Raw genomic sequence first — 17,536 nt, forward strand, 5'->3', positions numbered from 1 at the left:
CAAATATCTGCATTAAGAAGGAAGCAGAATGTACACAAAACTAATTGGAATCATCTCTTTATTAATCATATTAAACAAACTTGTACACAAAGAAAACCTTCATTAATAGCAAATCCAATATGCATGTCTAACTCGATGAGATTCTGCACAAAACGAACACAAAGCTGGCCGAAAATGATTGTTTTCAAAGCTGGCTAAACCAAATATAATTTTATAATTTCATTCTAAGTTTTGGGAAAATAATAAACTCACCCACAAAAGATTCTTGGGCCCAAACAAATTTCTATATACTAAGAAGGAAGCATAATGTTCATCAAAACTGCTTGTAGTTTTCTCCTAATGAAGCAATGAGGTACAGTCATTTTGTTTTCTAACGAAGTTTTTAGGCCTTTCGTCATATGCTAGACAAACTTGTAGACGCAGCCAGGAAGAAGACCTTTGGCAATGGCAAAGAAGACACGCTTGTGTGACTGCCTCAAAACAAGCTCAAAGCTGGCTGAACCAAAATGGAGGATAATGACAAATTACAAAGAATAATCCTAAAAACATTAAGAAATGTATTTAAGAACAATTACAGTTAGTGATAAGTCAATCTTCCTTGTTATAAAAGCAAGATATATATATAACACTATGAAAATTAACCAACTTGTAGAAATAGAGTTTTCTAATTCTAGGCGATTAAGTGAGCATATTATGTGTGTCTCAGTAGCTATTAAAGTGCTGCTACTTGTTAGAAGATTATTCCTAAAGAATAATGTCGTATTCGATTGGGTCCACTTGAAGGTGATTGCAAACTAAACTTCCTCTTGCCTCAATGATATATAAATCCCCATTAGAGTAGCCTTGACATATACACATCCACAAAATATTCAGTCACCATAAGCGTTTTGAGATACAACATTGTCACCAACAATCGGTCTTGTGTTACTTCTCACTTGCACCGCCTTTTTCAATGTATATCCCACCAAAGCTACTGAACTCAAAACTTACATTGTTCACTTAAGTTCACCTCAAGTCCAGACCAGCAACATTGAAGAATGGTACAACTCATTTTTGTTAAAAGTAGCTTCACGAACAAACGGGAAACCGGAGATGGTTTACGCCTACCATCATGTGATTACTGGATTTGCTGCTAAAATGTCACCAGATCAAGCAGAGATGATGGAGGGTCTGAGTGGAGTTTTATCTGTAAGGCCTGAAGGTGTGTATCAGTTACAAACAACTCGTACACCTAACTTTCTGGGCTTGCGCCATAATTCAGGGTTGTGGAAACACTCAAACTATGGGAAGGGGGTCATAATCGGTCTTATAGACACTGGAGTTACTCCAGGTCATCCCTCGTTTAATGATGATGGCGTCCCCCCTCCACCGTCAACATGGAAGGGTAAATGTGAAGTGGCAGGCTGTAATAACAAGCTTATCGGAATTAGAAACTTTGTTAAGGGAAGTTCTCCGGTAGATGAGGAAGGTCACGGGACACACACTTCAAGTACGGCTGCAGGAAATTTGGTAGAAAATGCAAATGTTTTCGGATTGGGGAATGGAACTGCGAGTGGGATGGCACCACAAAGTATGTATGTTCGGTTGTCAAAGCAGTGATGTCTTGGCGGGCATGGATGCGGCTATTAAAGACGGTGTTAATGTGATGTCTCTTTCACTTGGTGGGAAGTCCTTGCCCTTTCATGATGATATTATGGCTGTTGGCGCCTTCAGTGCCGTGCAGAAAGGGATCTTCGTGAGTAGTTCAGCAGGTAATGATGGGCCGAAGAGTGCATCATTATCAAATGAGGCCCCATGGATCCTTACGGTTGGGGCTAGTACAATCGATAGAAGATTCATGACAACAGTTGTTCTTGGAAACGAGATGAGACTTCATGGTGAATCCTTGTACCAACCAAAGGGTTTCGACCAGAAGCGTTGGCCTGTTGTTTACCCCCCAGCAGGGTGCTATGAAGGGTCGCTGGACCACATTGATGTTAAGGGGAAGATAGTGTTATGTGATCGTGATGAAGAGAGTAGTAATGTTGATAAGGGAGTGATGGTTAAGAATGCAGGAGGAGTTGCCATCATAATTGCTAATGGCATTGTTTCTGCTCAGAGTATAGCGGCGGATGCTCATGTTCTGCCGGCATCATATGTCGGTTACAACGAAGGAGTTAAAATTAAGAAGTATTTGTACTCAACTTCTTCTCCAGTTGCAACTATCAGTTGTAATGGAACTGTGGTCGGGCTGAAATCAGAACCAGAGATTGCTTCTTTCTCTTCAAGAGGGCCTAACCGTGCAAGTCCTGGAATCTTAAAGCCAGACATTACCGGGCCCGGTGTGGTTCTTGCAGCATGGAGCAAGTCGGTCGACAACCAAACAAGAACCAAAGCAACATTTAACGTCATAGCAGGTACATCGATGTCTTGCCCTCATCTTAAAGGCATAGGCGCGTTGCTCAAAAGCGCGCATCCTGAATGGTCTCCTGCTGTTATCAAGTCTGCATTAATGACCACGGCTAGTCAAGTAAACCAAAACACAGAGCCCATTGTAGACGAAAGACGGCTTCCTGCTGATGTATTCGCCATCGGCTCTGGTCACGTAAACCTAGCAAAAGCCCATGAGCCAGGCCTTGTTTTTGACATCCAGCCCGAAGACTACATTCCTTATCTTTGTGGGTTGGGTTATACGCCCAAACAAATTGAAACCATCATTAAAAAGAAAGCTACTTGCTCAAAATCCATACCGGAGGCCCAGCTCAATTACCCTTCTTTCGTTGTCTCTCTAAAAAGAGGTGACAGCAAAACATACTCAAGGACGGTAACTAATGTTGGTCTGCCAAACTCGCGTTATTTGGTCAGGGACGTTTCTTTACCAGAGGGTGTAAGTATAAAGATTGTGATTCATAATGATGAGGGTGTCATGAGCTTCACAGTAGTGCAGCAAAAGAGAACATACAAGGTGACGTTTACTCGAGATGTTAATGATGAGGAGAAAGGTCCATATGGGCAAGGGCATATGACGTGGATAGATGAATCTGATATGTATACCGTTAGAACTCCATTTTCATTAAAGTTTGAATGAAGATCCAGATATTGTAGTGGCTGCACCTTGTATAATATGAACTTCTATCTATATATGCTTTTATATATAAATAACTAACATGATTAGAAGAAAATTCATTGTTTTCATATGTTTCGAATGATTTATATGTTTATTGTTCTAAAAGTTTGTAAAAATAAATAGGAGAATCATTGAAATTTAACGGTGTATTGACACATTTATTTGGACTAAAACTACCTGAGGACCCGGACCGAAAATTACCCGAACCGTTATGATTTAAACAAGTTGGTCATCAGTCCTTATATTCTATAAGAACTCGAGTTTGGATCAGGCCTTGGGTCTGGACCAAGGATATAACCGACTTAATCAAGTCCGTACCGAATTCAATAACCCACCGAGCAATGTGCAATGATTCTGTCATACAAGGGCACCATTTTGACTTCAACTATCCTTGAGTGACTGTTATATTATTAACACCAATATATACGGCTTTTTTGAGAAGCGTAAGTCGTAAGAGGAATCACATTTTCATTTATCAACAATAACCTTGTGTGTTTACTAACTGGTTATTGAAACCTAAAGACATCTGAATAAAAAGGAGCTGAAGAAAGTCAACACAAGACTCACCTTTGACCCGATTGGTCTCAGCAACAAGCTTTCCTACAACTCCAGTGAATCCTTTTGCTGCAATCAGTGTTGGAATGTGTCAAAATTACTCAAAGAATACTTATATAACGAGAACAACCTAACTCTTTCAAATATTCAGACTCAACAAGACTTGACTACAAATCTTTATACAGTATTCACAATCACTCAATGACTATATACCTATATTGAGAACAAACAAGTTACTGATAATTAACAACGATTACCTACAATGCATGCATGTAAAAGAATCGAATTAATAATTTGACTCTTATTTGGTCAACTTAAGATAGAAACTTGATCTTATAGTTTTACCAGAATGTCAGGTTAACAGTAAAAATAAATAAATCACAAGTTATAGTAAAACCAAAGCACACATCAAGTATCTAAAATCACCTTTTTTGGTTGCAGAGCCACTTCAGCTGCCTTCATCCAAGCAAATGAAACAACATTACCATTCCTGATCACATGCATAAAACATATAACCAGAGCATGTATCAAAGTGAGTAAATGACACTTTTACTTCAATAAATGAAATGTGAACAAATTACAGATATACCACACTGTAGTTCTTGTACACCTATAATAATTTCAGAAAATTGATTGGATGATCATGATCTTAATTCCTATGCCTTATGATCACTTGTAAGTGTTACTAAATTAGCTTTATGCAAACAAGATGGTATCCAAAACAGGAGAAAATAAGTTATTGCAATAGTGAAGCCAAAGATGAAAAGGTACTGCATACTTGTTGATAATCATCTAACAATGACAATCATCAACCACCATGAAAACTAGTTCTAGTTGGTTTTGTCTTCAGTTGATGGATATTTGAAGTAAATTAAATTATAATCTCACACAGGTATTTCATTGAGCAGTTGCTATGCATACATTAAATGAAATGTAGAGGCAGGTTTCATTTTATTCATCACAAAATCACAAGTTTAAATAATAATCCTCACTATATTTAATCACTAAATTTGTAAATAGTTTAATGTGGAAGTCAAGGGGATTGAAAAAGATTTGTGGGTTCAGTAGAGAATTTAAGTCAGATTTGTTAAATATTCAGTCAACATGTCAACAAAATTCATCAACGGAGAACTGATTTGACATTGGGCCATTGACTTTTTCGGTTTTTGTTGACTAAACAGTCAATAATTGTTCATGACAAGAGTATGGTCTAAACTAATTACACATATGGGCCTAAATACACCATGGCAATGTTTTAAGCAATGAAGAGTAATTCTATGGCACATTAGAGTACATCAAGAAAGAAGCAGAAACATGTATATAAGATGCACCAATCAAAACTCCAAACACAATAAAATTACAAAGTTTTAAAATAAATATTATATTAAAATTTCATTCAAAAGATTTGGAAAAATAATTAACTCACCGGCAAAAGATTCTTGAGTCCAAACTAATTCTAAATTAAGAAGTAAGCAGAATGTTTAACAAAATTACTTCAAGTATTCGCCTAATTAATAAATTACGTACAGTCATTCGGTTTTCTAGCCAAGTATATTTTTGTTTGATGCTAAAACTGGGGGATGACAACTCACAAATAATAATCCAAAAACACTAAGAAATAGAGAAAAATTATAGTTAGTGACAAGTTAATCTATCTTGTATTAGAAGCAAGATACAGCACTATGAAAATTGAAAACTAAACAACTTTCATGGCTTTAAACCACCTTTTACTCAAGGGAAACTTTTAGAAATCAGTTTCCTAATTTTAGGAGATTGAGTGAGCATAACTTATCAAACTATGTGTGTATCAGTATCTATTAAAGTGTTGTTGTTTGTTAGAAGATTATTCCTAAAGTGTAATATCGTGTTCAATTGGGTCCACTCAGGTGATTATAAACTAAAGTCGTCTAGCCAAAATAATATATAAATACTTATTAAGAGTAGCCCTTGACATACAAATATCCACAACATCTTCAGTCACCATAAGCAGCAGTTAAGAGATTCCAAACAAAATGTCGCCAACAATTGGGCTTGTGTTACTTCTCACATGCACCACCATTTTCAATGTATTTCCTACCAAAGCAACTGAACTCAAAACTTATATTGTTCACTTAAGTTTACCTGAAGGCCAGACCCGAAATATTGATGAATGGTATAACTCGTTTTTGTTAAAAGTAGCTGCGCGATCAAGCGAGAAACCAGAGATGGTCTATGCATACCGGCACGTAATTACAGGATTTTCTGCAAAAATGTCAGCAGATCAATCTGAGATGATGGAGGGTCTGAGTGGAGTTTTATCTGTAAGGCCTGAAGGTATGTATCAGTTACAAACAACTCGTTCACCTTACTTTTTGGGCTTGCGCCATAATTCAGGTCAATGGAAAGACTCATATGGGAAGGGAGTCATAATCGGGGTTATAGACTCTGGAATTACTCCTGGGCATCCGTCTTTTAACGACGATGGTGTCCCCCCTCCACCATCAATATGGAAGGGTAAATGTGAAGTGGTCGGGTGTAATAACAAACTGATCGGAATAAGAAACTTGGTTGACGGAACTTCTCCGGTGGATGAGGAAGGCCACGGGACACACGCTTCAAGTACTGCTGCAGGGAAATTTGTAGACAATGCAAACGAATTCGGATTGGGGAATGGCACTGCAAGTGGGATGGCACCGCTAGCTCACATAGCCAGACATAAAGCATGTATCAACTATATCGGTTGTCCAGGCAGTGCCGTCTTAGCGAGCATGGATGTAGCTATTGAAGAAGGTGTTGATGTGTTATCCCTTTCACATGGTGGGAAGTCCTTGCCCTTTCACAATGATAGTATAGCAGAAAGGGATCTTTGTGAGTTGTTCAGCAGGTAATGATGGGCCGCAGAATTCATCATTATCAAATGAGGCCCCATGGATCCTTACAGTTGGGGCTAGCACAATTGATAGAAGGTTCAAGACAACAGTTGTTCTTGGAAGCAAGAAGAAATTTCATGGTATGTCCTTGTGCCAACGAATTAATTCCGACCAGAAGCTTCGGCCTCTTGTTTACCCCACAGAGTGCGATAAAGAGACACTGAACCACATTGACGTTAAGGGCAAGGTGGTGTTGTGTGATCATGTGTATGGGACGAGTGATATTTGCAAGGGAATGGCAGTTAAGGAGGCAGGTGGAGTTGCCATCATAATTGCTAATGACATTGTTTCTGGTGAGAGTATAGAAGCAGAAGCTCTTGATCTATTGGCATCAAATGTCAGTTACAAGGAAGGGGTTGAGATTAAGAAGTACTTGAACTCAGCTTCCTATCCTGTTGCAAATATCCGTTGTGATGTAACTGTGGTCGGTGTGAAATCCGATCCAAAGATGGATTCTTCATCTTCAAGAGGGCCTAACCTTGCAAGTCCTGGAATCCTAAAGCCAGACGTCACCAGGCCCGGTGTGGAGATTCTTGCAGCATGGCATAAGTCGGTCAACAACCAAACACGAACTAAAGCAAAATTTCACTTCTTAAGTGGCACATCGATGTCTTGTCCTCACCTCGCAGGCATAAGCGCGTTGCTCAAAAGCGCACATCCAGAATGGTCTCCTGCTGCTATCAAGTCTGCAATAATGACCACGGCTAGTCAAGTCAACCGAAACGGTGAGCCAATTGTAGACGAAAGAGGGCTCCCTGCTGAAGTATTTGCCATCGGCTCTGGTCACGTAAACCCAACAAAGGCCCATGAGCCAGGCCTTGTTTTTGACATCCAGCCCGAAGACTACATTCCTTATCTTTGTGGGTTAGGCTATACTCCCAAACAAATTGAAACCATCATTAAAAAGGAAGCTACTTGCTCAAAATCCATACCGGAGGCCCAGCTCAATTACCCTTCTTTCGTTGTGTCTCTAAAAAGAGGTGAGAGCAAAACATACTCAAGGACAGTGACTAATGTTGGTCTGCTGGGACCTACCTCTTCAAGTCCTCCCAGTCCAATGTTCTTCTCATGAATGTTTAATAAAGTGAGGTGAACTTTTGGACTTAAGCAAAGGGTTTTGAAAAGGGTTTAGTTTTAAGGTTTTCCATGGGGATTCTTCCCGCAGAAGTCCTTATGTCACTTGCAGAAATTCCCGACTTTCCTGCTTGATCTTTGGGTATGATGCGGGTAGGTCTGTAACCTCCTCACAAGTCAGGAGCGTTGAGTCCCACTTGTGTGGATTCTCCATGAGGTTTTGGTAGTTTTGAACATAGTGATCAATTATGTTAAAACCACCAATTCCATCCTGGAGCTTCAAACAATGTAGTTCTCGACGTTCCCGCTATGCGGGGATGTTATTCCCGTTTCCGCAAGCATTGCCCAGAAGATCCTTCTTGGTTTTAATTCCCTGCGGAGCGCTAGGTATATGAAGGGTTTTGCCTTGACACTGTACCCGCACTCGTCTTACGGTTACTTTACTTCCAAGGTATTCCTGGCGTCAATTCCCTGCGGGTGCTAAGTATGTGAAGGGTTTTGCCTTGACACTGTACCCGCACCCGTCTTATAGTTACTTGGTTACCAAGGTATTCTTGGCTTCAATTCCCTTCAGGTGCTAAGTATGTGAAGGGTTTTGCCTTAACACTGTACTCGCACCTGTCTTACAGTTACTTGGTTGCCAAGGTAAGGGGTATTTTCCCGCTTACTTTTGAATCTTTTTGAATTTTTGAAATTCGAAGAGTTGGTGAAAGGATAAGAACAGTCCAAACTGCTGAAACGTCGTGCGACGGTTTCTTCTGACTGTGTCAGGACGTGCAGGAAGTTATGGTGACGTGACAGTACATGGTCATTCCAGACGCTTTTTCAGGCGCGTGGACGCGATTTTTCGGGCGCGTGGCCGCGAAATTAATGGCACGCGTCCTTTCAACAGTTGTTGCCAGCTTGCTTTTTGCCACGTGTCATAGTTTCATTGCACCTTCGATTTCTCTCTCTTCCGCATTAAATTCATCGCATTGATTGCGATTAGTATATAAAGGGGGAGAGGGTCCTTTGTAATCCACACTTTCACTTTTCTCTTCATCTTCAAACGATTTCCGGCGAATACTCACCTTTTCAGTCGAGCATTCTCTTGAAATCGTTCTCTTCTTTCATACCTGCAAGATATCTTCTCACGATCTTGAGGCTACAGCCCAGGAGGCTGGGGTGTACGCCGATGACAAGAGTACTGCTGGCGAGTGCCAGTGTGCTCTGCCTGTCGATCTATATCAGTACATCGTCAGGAAGTTCATGCTCGAGTCTCTCGAGCCTGAGTTTCCTGAACCTCATCAGACGGTGTATGATGCCCCCAGAGGCAAGATCGGGGTATATGCCGCATTCTTTGTCTATGGGAATCTTAGGTTCCCCTTGACGAAGTTTGTGTACCGTGTTCTGGAGAGGCACGGTGTACATCTGACCGAGGTACACCCGATGGCGATCGCGAAGATTCGCCACTTCGAGTGGGTGTGCCGGATTCTGGGCGTTGAGCCCTTCGTCGACCGCCTGATGACCTTCTACTCTTGGAGGTGCATCCAGGGGTGGTATACTCTGATAACCCGGATCAAGGGTTTGAAGATTTGCGCAACCGAGCGCAGTCTTCGTTCATGGAAGCGGGAGTTCTTTTATATCTCCGCTCGCGCCATCCCCTTGCCATGAAGTTCAAGAATGGGCAAGCACTCCCCAGCCTTCACGCCTCCAACTACCAGGAGGCGGAATGGTTCTCAAAGATATCCCGAGTCCAATCTCCGGTTTACCGGTTTGCGGAGTCCGGGATGGTGATGCTCGGGATGAGTCGGGTGTGGAAGGATGCGGAGGCGCAAAAGATCCCGATCGTCCTTGAATACGGTTTGAACTCTGTTCCTTACGGTATGCTCTGTCTTCTTTGTTTGTATAGGTTTGTCTTCTAACTGTTTTTCTTTTATTTCAGAGGGGAACGACTTGCAGTCGCTCTTGTATCCGCGGGAGGCTGATAGTCCCGCTCGGATGGGTATTCGTGCTCTAGATGAGAACGAGTTGCCCATCCTTGAACAGACGGCGGATCGGTTCGTGGAGGTCTACCCGCCAGGCCACGAGATCCTGAGCGTCAGGCGGCTAGGTAAGGCGTTATTCAACCCTCGACCCCTCAATGCTGAAACCTCTGCTGGAATTCCTCTAATCTTGTGTTCTGATGAGGAATCCGCAGATGGTCCTCCGTTGGTGCGGAAGAAGAAGGCTGCCGGCGGGAAGGGAAAGGCGAAGGCCTCCACTGCCGATCCGGTGCCTCAGTCTGATTCAGAGACCGAGAGCGAGGAGGTGGCGGGGAACCCGGGTAGTGATAGGACTACTGCTCCGGAGGCTGCGACTGTCACCTCCGGTGAGCCCCGGATGACGACGGTGAGCGGCGTAAAGAGGCCGGCTCCATCGGGTTCGTCCCCGCCTGTCCGCACTTTTAGGCTCAAGAAAACCCGTAAGTACAAACTTCCTTTTTTTTTTTTAACTTCGTAGCTTTCCATCATTGATACTTATCTTCTTTGCGCAGGCGTGGATGCTACCGCATTCCAGGGTGGAGCGGGGAGGAGTACCTCCGGACCCATGACGGTAGGCTTGGTCAGCCTACCTGTGGCGATGACCCAGGCGGCTGCGCCTGCTTCCGTTGGTTCAGTTGCTCACCCCGTTGAGCCAACTGTTCCAACTGTGATGACATCACCGCCGGCTGTCAGTGCCATATTTACCGCATCTTTCACTGAGCCGGCGGTTACTTTTTCTGCGCATTCCGCAGCGGCGACCACGGTTATGAGTTCACCTCCGGTGAGTTCACCTCCGTTGGTTTCTACCGCGGCGGCCTCCATGCCTCCGACGTCGGCAGCTACAGCCGATCCTTCAGGTATGCTTGGGGCTTCTCGCCAACCTCTGCCTCCTTCCCATCTGCCTGACCTCTTGGATGGATTTCCCTTGGGTTCAGGTGATGGGTTTGGCGGCTATCAGCCTATTGTTGACCCTACAAGTGCGTAGGGTTCTTTTGGCCTTTTTTTTTTATATATCATCTTTTCCTAACTGCTTTTTATTTTTTGCAGTGTCGGATTCCAATGAAGTGTAGGTTCCACGATGGAACATCCGCCGAGGAACAACCCTTCGCACACCTGTGGAGTGCGTGGAGTGGGCTCGTCACGCAGCTCCCAGTGGTGCGTTGGGGGAAGCCATGGCTAGCTACCAGGAGGGTAAGCTAACCAATGAGCTTCGGGTTCTCCTGGCCCGGATGCAGCCGCGCGTCGAGCTGCTTTGTCGTGAAAACGACAAGTTAAAAGCAGCTCGCATTCAAGAAGTAGCTCAGGCGCGGGCTGTCCGGGAGGAGAACAAGAGACTTACCGCAGTGGCTGCGGAAAAGGAGAAGGCCTTCAAGGCCCTCGAGGTTGAAGTTCAGGCCCGTCTCGAGGCCCGTTCCAAGGCTGCCCAAGCTGTTAACGAACAGCTTCGGCTGGCTAAGGAAACTGCACGGAACGCAACCGAGAGGGCCACCAAGGCTGAAGCTGTTGCTGAGCCTTTACGCCTCGAGAATGAGGAACTTAAAGCCAAACTAGAGGCGCTCCAACAGGCTCATGATGCCTTGGCGATGGAAGACGCCAAAAAGCTCCAAGAGATCTTGGACCAGAGGGGCGTGCTTGACCACACTGAGCGGAAGCTAAAGGGCGTTGAAGAGGCTGCTGCAAAGGAAGTGTTGCTTGCCAACCTCAATAAAAGTGAAGCCGAACGCGCCCGTAACCAAGCTCAAGCCGCCCTCCAGGAGGCTCTGGTTGCCAAGGAATGGCTTCTTCGAGAAGCGTTGTCTCAGGTAAGCTTAGCTTCATAATGTCTTCACGCTTTTCTTTGTAAATAGAAAAGGTTTTGATACTTGTATTTTCTTTTTTTTTTGTAGGTTGTGCATCGAGTCTTCACGGACACATCATACGACGATGCCATGAGCGCAGCCCTCAACGCTTCTCATGAGGATGGGGAAAAGGCCGGCTTCCTGCTTGGTCTAGGGTTCATTGAGAAAGGCATCCCGCCTTCCAACTTCCCTTTATTTGATGTGGATACTGAAGCTGTATACGACCAAACAGTGAATCAGTATGCCGCCTTCCCGCATCCGGTGGTGGAGAAGGTAAACGAAGTTGCCGCTGCTGATGATGGGCTAGCTATCCTTAAAGCTTTCCTTGAACCGCCACGCTCTACTGATGGTGCTGGTCCAAGTGGAAGTGGCCCTGAAGCTTGATCCTGAAGATCCCTTCCCACTGTTAGGATAGGTTTAGCTTGTATAGATTTATATTCTTATAGGCGGGTAGTTACCCGGCCATTCTTGTAATGAATATTATGAAATATAAATCTTTGTGCGGGTAAGACCGCTACTTTCACTGGATTACTTGCTTTATAAACGTTATGACTTGCTCATGCATACTTTAGTTTAAATTAGCAATTTTCCAAGTGTTTAGAATAAGTTAACCTTTGAACGTGGTAGATAATAGGTTGAAGTTTTGCTTCCTCTTTCGTGATTGTGCGGGTAGGACCGTCACTTGCACTTAGTAGGATGGCTAAACTTTACCTATATCTGACCTGCGTGGAGGTTTTCCTCATCTTTTTAGAAATATCTAAGTGTTTAGGATAAGTTAACCTTTGAACGTGGTAGATAATAGGTTGAAGTTTTGCTTCCTCTTTCGTGATTGTGCGGGTAGGACCGTCACTTGCACTTAGTAGGATGGCTAAACTTTACCTATATCTGACCTGCGTGGAGGTTTTCCTCATCCTTCTGTTAGAAATTTTCTAAAGTATTTTGAATAAGTTAACCGTTCGACGCGCGGTTGTCAATAGGTTCGGTTTCCTCTCATGATTTGTGCGGTTAGGACCGGCACTTTCATTTAGTTGGATGACCAAAGTTTACCTATGACTGACCTGCGTGAAGGTTTGCCGTTTTTTGGGTTTATGCGGGTTTTGCCGCCTTCCTCACGCAACGACTTTCCACATAATTATGCGGTTAAAACCGGCATCAGTGTTGAATAAATTAACCGTTCGACGCGCGGTTGTTAATAGGTTAGTGTTCAGTTTCCTCTACCATGATACGTGCGGTTAGGACCGGCACTTTCATTTAGTGGGATGACTGAACTTTACCTTTAACTGACCTGCGTGAAGGTTTGCCGTTTTTTGGGTTTATGCGGGTTTTGCCGCCTTCCCCACGCAACGACTTTCCACGTAATTATGCGGTGAAAACCGGCATATCAGTGTTGAAAGTTCATAAGTATAAATGTAAAATCATCAGCGTCGATGTTTTAAGGAGAATCATTTCCATTAGAAGTGGCTCTGGGCCTTTTCTTTACAAATTTGGAATTGATCTACATGCAAACTGTGTAATTGAGCTCCCTTCCATGTTGTTGGGATGGGAGTGCCATCGAGCCGATATGCACCTGGTTCGGGATCTCGTTGTTTACGCAGTATGTAGTCTCCAACATTGAAGCTGCAAATTTATTCGTGTTTTCCCCAACTGGGGTTCTACACGCATCAGCCTGCTCAGCGTTCATTGCGCCACGAGGTGCGCGAGCGTCCCATCTCTGACAAATGCTTCGACCATGTCCTTTACGTCTGTGCATTCTTCAGTGTTGTGGCCTTTTGTCCTGTGAAAGTCACAGTATTTGCTCCGATCAGCATTGTGACGATGTCGGATTATTGGAGCCTTTGGCCATGGGAGCTCCTCAGTGGCGAATATCTCGGTGACGCTCTTGGTGAGTGGCGTCCATCTGGAGTTCTGGTTCGACTGTACGTTATCCCTTCCGCCTAACCGATGTTGCAAGCCGGATGAGGTGTCAAAGTTTACCCTTGACTGCCAAATGCCTAGCTTCCGCTTTTTGTTTAGTTGGGCGGTAAGGACGTTGTTTTCCCTTGTTTTCTGGTTGTAGAGGTTTGTGCTCTGGGGGAGATCTCTACCCAGTTGCTTCTCCGTTTCCGCAAAGCGTTTTGCTGCTGTCATGATGGCATCCCATGTGGATGGCATGCCATCTTTACCCGTTAAGGTGCGGATGAGCTCTGGGTCGTTCACGCCCTGGATGAAAGCAGCGCGAACAAGATCTTCGCTGATATTACCCAGACTTAGCTTCTTTGAGTTGAAGCGAGTGATGAAGTCTGGCAAAGATTCATCTTCCTCTCGAATGCATTTGAGGATTGTCCATTGCTCTTCGGTATACTTTCTTTGTTGGCTGAAGTGTTGGCTAAACTTCTGTTGGAAGTCTGCCCAGTCGTAGATGTGGTTGACCGGTAGACGATCGAACCACGCTCTAGCTGGCCCAACAAGCGTCATTTGGAACATGTAACACCACATAGGTTCCGTCCAATTACTGACGGTTGCCCCCGCTATGAATCTGTTTAAATGATCGTCTGGATCAGATATACCATCGTAAGTGCCGATGTTGGACATCTGTTTGGCACTTTTCGGGGCGATTGCTTCCGCAATGTCCCTTGCAAATTTGGACGTTCCCGCATTTGCCACAGTTGGTCTGAATGTTTTGGAGAAGTCACGTGGGTTCCCACCCGCGTTTTCTGGTTTGAAGGTTTCTCCAAAATGCCTTCTCGGTTGGGAGTCCGTTTCCTTACGCTTCCCTTTCGCCCTGTGGCGAGGGTTTGCGTCGGTGTCGGATTCCTCCCGATCATCGTCCGAGGACTCGCATTCACTGCTCATGTTGAGCTGTTGAGTGCTTCCAAATTCGTCAGCCTGTTGGACGGAACGCAAGCGTTCGTCCAACTCAGCTTGGAATTCCTTCTGACGTGCCTCCGCCCACGCTTTAACTTGTTCAAGTGTTTGGCGGGGGAGTCTCGTCTGTTGTCTTTCCGCCTGGGTATTATTGAATCCCAGGGGATGGTTTACTGCACTTGCCCCAGCTTGGGTAACTGGGGTAGTGTTCGTAAAATTTACTACACTTGCCCCGGCTTGGGTAACCGGGGTAGTGTTCGTAAAAACTGTGTAGTCGCCGGTATTCCTCCCAGTAGCTGGGGTTGTGGTTACCGGAGTTTCTTTAACCATCTTTCCAGAAGTTTGAAAAAACTGAAAAAAAATGAAGTTCTAGCTTTTATGCACGGATGGCGCCAATGAAGAAACACTAATCGTCCCCGGGCAGATTACGGATAACCTGGGGGTTAAATAGATGTTTCCCACGAGGGGTTAGACCCGGCAAAGATGGTTCTTCTGATAACCTGCAAAACAGACACCGTGAGCTTGTCACTGAGAAGGGGGGGTACCTCCTTGTGACCACCCTCCGGCGTGAGAATCAGACTAGATTGCTCTTGAATATAAATGTATATTAAGAGATTGCTAGAGCAGATATCAGGTATAATATGTAAGATACGAGATTGTATATGATAAGATGAGATGATCATACCATTTGGGGTATTTATAGCCGAAGGTAGGTTTCCAAGAAGGTATAGCCGGCTGAATAGTATTCCTGTTCTACCAACTGTGGCCTACGCACGTGCCATGCTGGTAGTTGGTGGGTAGGCAGCGGCTGACAGTGACCAGGCCTGCTGTGTACTATTCCTTTTCCACCAACTGCCGGCTATGCACGTGGTATGACAGGAGTTGGTGAGTAGGCAGCGGCTAATAGTGACATACAGTACAAGAGCATGCTGCTCGCCATACTGTTGTCAATGAGCTGTCGTATCTTTGGTCAGATCTTTTGCCCATACCTCGTCAGGTACAGTACAAAAGATCTTCCCGTATCGTACGGACTGGCTTATTTGGGCGGGAGTATTCCCCCTCCCGCCTTTGTGCGGGATTGTTCCCGGCTTTGCTCATTCCTTCAGGTGACAACTGAATTATTGAGAGCTAAGTGCCTTGTGCGTGTAGCCTTGCTGCGCGGGTGGCCTTCCCTGATGGCTTGTATCCGCAGCTGCGGGAACAGGCGGAGTACTTCACCATTGGGAGGCATTTCCTGCGGGAACAGCTTGCGTACTGCGCGTAAGGACGTCACGTCTCTGAGCATGGTGGGTCCTGCGGATCCAGTTGGTTTCTGCGCAGACGTCTCTCTTCAAGGTGAGTCCTGCGGGTCCAACTGGGCTCTGCTGGGACCTACCTCTTCACATCATTAAAAAGGAAGCTACTTGCTCAAAATCCATACCGGAGGCCCAGCTCAATTACCCTTCTTTCGTTGTGTCTCTAAAAAGAGGTGAGAGCAAAACATACTCAAGGACGGTAACTAATGTTGGTCCGCCAAACTCGCGTTATTCGGTCAGGGACGTTTCTTTACCAGAGGGTGTAAGTATAAAGATTGTGATTCATAATGATGAGGGTGTCATGAGCTTCACAGCGGTGCACCAAAAGAGAACATACGAGGTGACGTTCACTCGAGATGTTACTGATACGGAGAATGGTCTGTACGGGCAAGGGCATATGACGTGGGTAGATGAATCTGGTAAGTATACAGTTAGAACCCCATTTTCATTAAAGTTTGAATGAAGATCCAGATATTGTAGTGGCTGCAACTTGTGTAATATGAACATCTATCTATATATGCTTTTATATTTAAATAAATAAATAATTAATTAATATGATTGGAAGAAAATTCATTGTTTCCGTGTGTTGTTTCAAATGATTTATATATTTATAAATAGGAGAATCCTTGAAAGCTCGAGATCAAATTTTAGTTGGTTTTGCCTTTGGTTGATGGATGGAGTAAAACAAATTTATAAATAATCTGACGGAGGCATTTCATCGAGCAGTTGGTAGGCATGCACTAAATACAATGGTAGAAATTATGTCAAGTTTCATTCAGTTCATCACCAAAATCAAAAGTTCAAACAATATTCATCATTCTATTCTAAATTACATGTAAACTGCGTCTTGCAATTATACGAATATAATAATACCTGCACTTTTTATTTATGATTTAGATTGTTATAGATATTTTTTTATTTGCTATAATTAATTTTTTGTTGTCCCCATTTGTCAATTAAAATTGATTGTTCCTTTGGGAAGAATCAATCAAAAAATTTATTTGTATCCCTTCTAAGCGTTCTATTTCGTATGGTATTTTGTAAAATTAATGAATACATGGATAGCTTACAAAATATATTTTTCTTGTCAGTTCTTTTTTTTATTATTATTAAAACTAATCAAAAAGACTTCGTTTCACAGTGAATATATCAAATTTTTTTAGTAATAACATTCATGTATCGAGATGTATTAGGAAGGAAGGAACCTCTAAAATTTTTAATACCATACTTGATGAATTATGAAAACTTTAATCTTACGAAAGATTACCATAAAAAATACAAAAACTCATATTAACGCTCTAAAAAAGTAATGTTTATTTATCAAGTAGTATTATAAATTATGCGAACTTGGGTATTGACATTAATAAAATTGGGTAATTAATTCAAACGAAAATGATAAACATTGATAACACGTATTCACAATGTACCTAATGACTTATTAGGCTAGAATTACCTAAGATAAAGATATTTGCATGTCTAGTTTAGTTGATAAGTAGCGAGAAACTTAACTTCTTTCAAACCTTCTACGTTATTGATTATTTTAACTTAATCCCTTTCACAACTTGAATAGACATATAATCTATATTTTTAGATGGATATTTCAGCAAATTACAAAACAAAAAATAAAAACAAAAAATCTTAAGTTCAAATGAATTTAACACGAAACTCACGAGTTTAAGTTTAGTCTAAACGGGTCTAGCCTATTTCAGGTTTAACCCGATAAACACATTAAGCTAGACAACCAGTCACATGTTTATGAGTTGAGTTGATCCATTTAAATATATACTTATTTGTATAAAATAACATAAACATGCCAAACTTTTATAATATAAAAGAAAATTGGAAGTCAAATTATATAGTTTTAGTTATAATTTGTACTTAAGAGTATTTATAAAGATAAAAGAATCAGGTT

At 43.0% G+C, this 17,536-nt stretch overlaps 2 pseudogenes; both read left to right on the forward strand.

Annotated features, from left to right (window-relative positions):
- Positions 1-601: 601 nt before the first annotated feature.
- Positions 602-3,394, forward strand: LOC143560737 (subtilisin-like protease pseudogene; annotated as a pseudogene).
- A 1,995-nt stretch (positions 3,395-5,389) lies between these two features.
- LOC143560735 (subtilisin-like protease pseudogene) lies at positions 5,390-16,087 on the forward strand (annotated as a pseudogene).
- The last annotated feature ends 1,449 nt before the right edge of the window (positions 16,088-17,536 follow it).

Source organism: Bidens hawaiensis, unplaced genomic scaffold (assembly GCF_021521415.1).
Source record: "Bidens hawaiensis isolate Kalapana, Puna unplaced genomic scaffold, B.hawaiensis_p1.1 tig00020433_1, whole genome shotgun sequence".
In the NCBI taxonomy this organism is placed as follows: Eukaryota; Viridiplantae; Streptophyta; class Magnoliopsida; order Asterales; family Asteraceae; genus Bidens; species Bidens hawaiensis.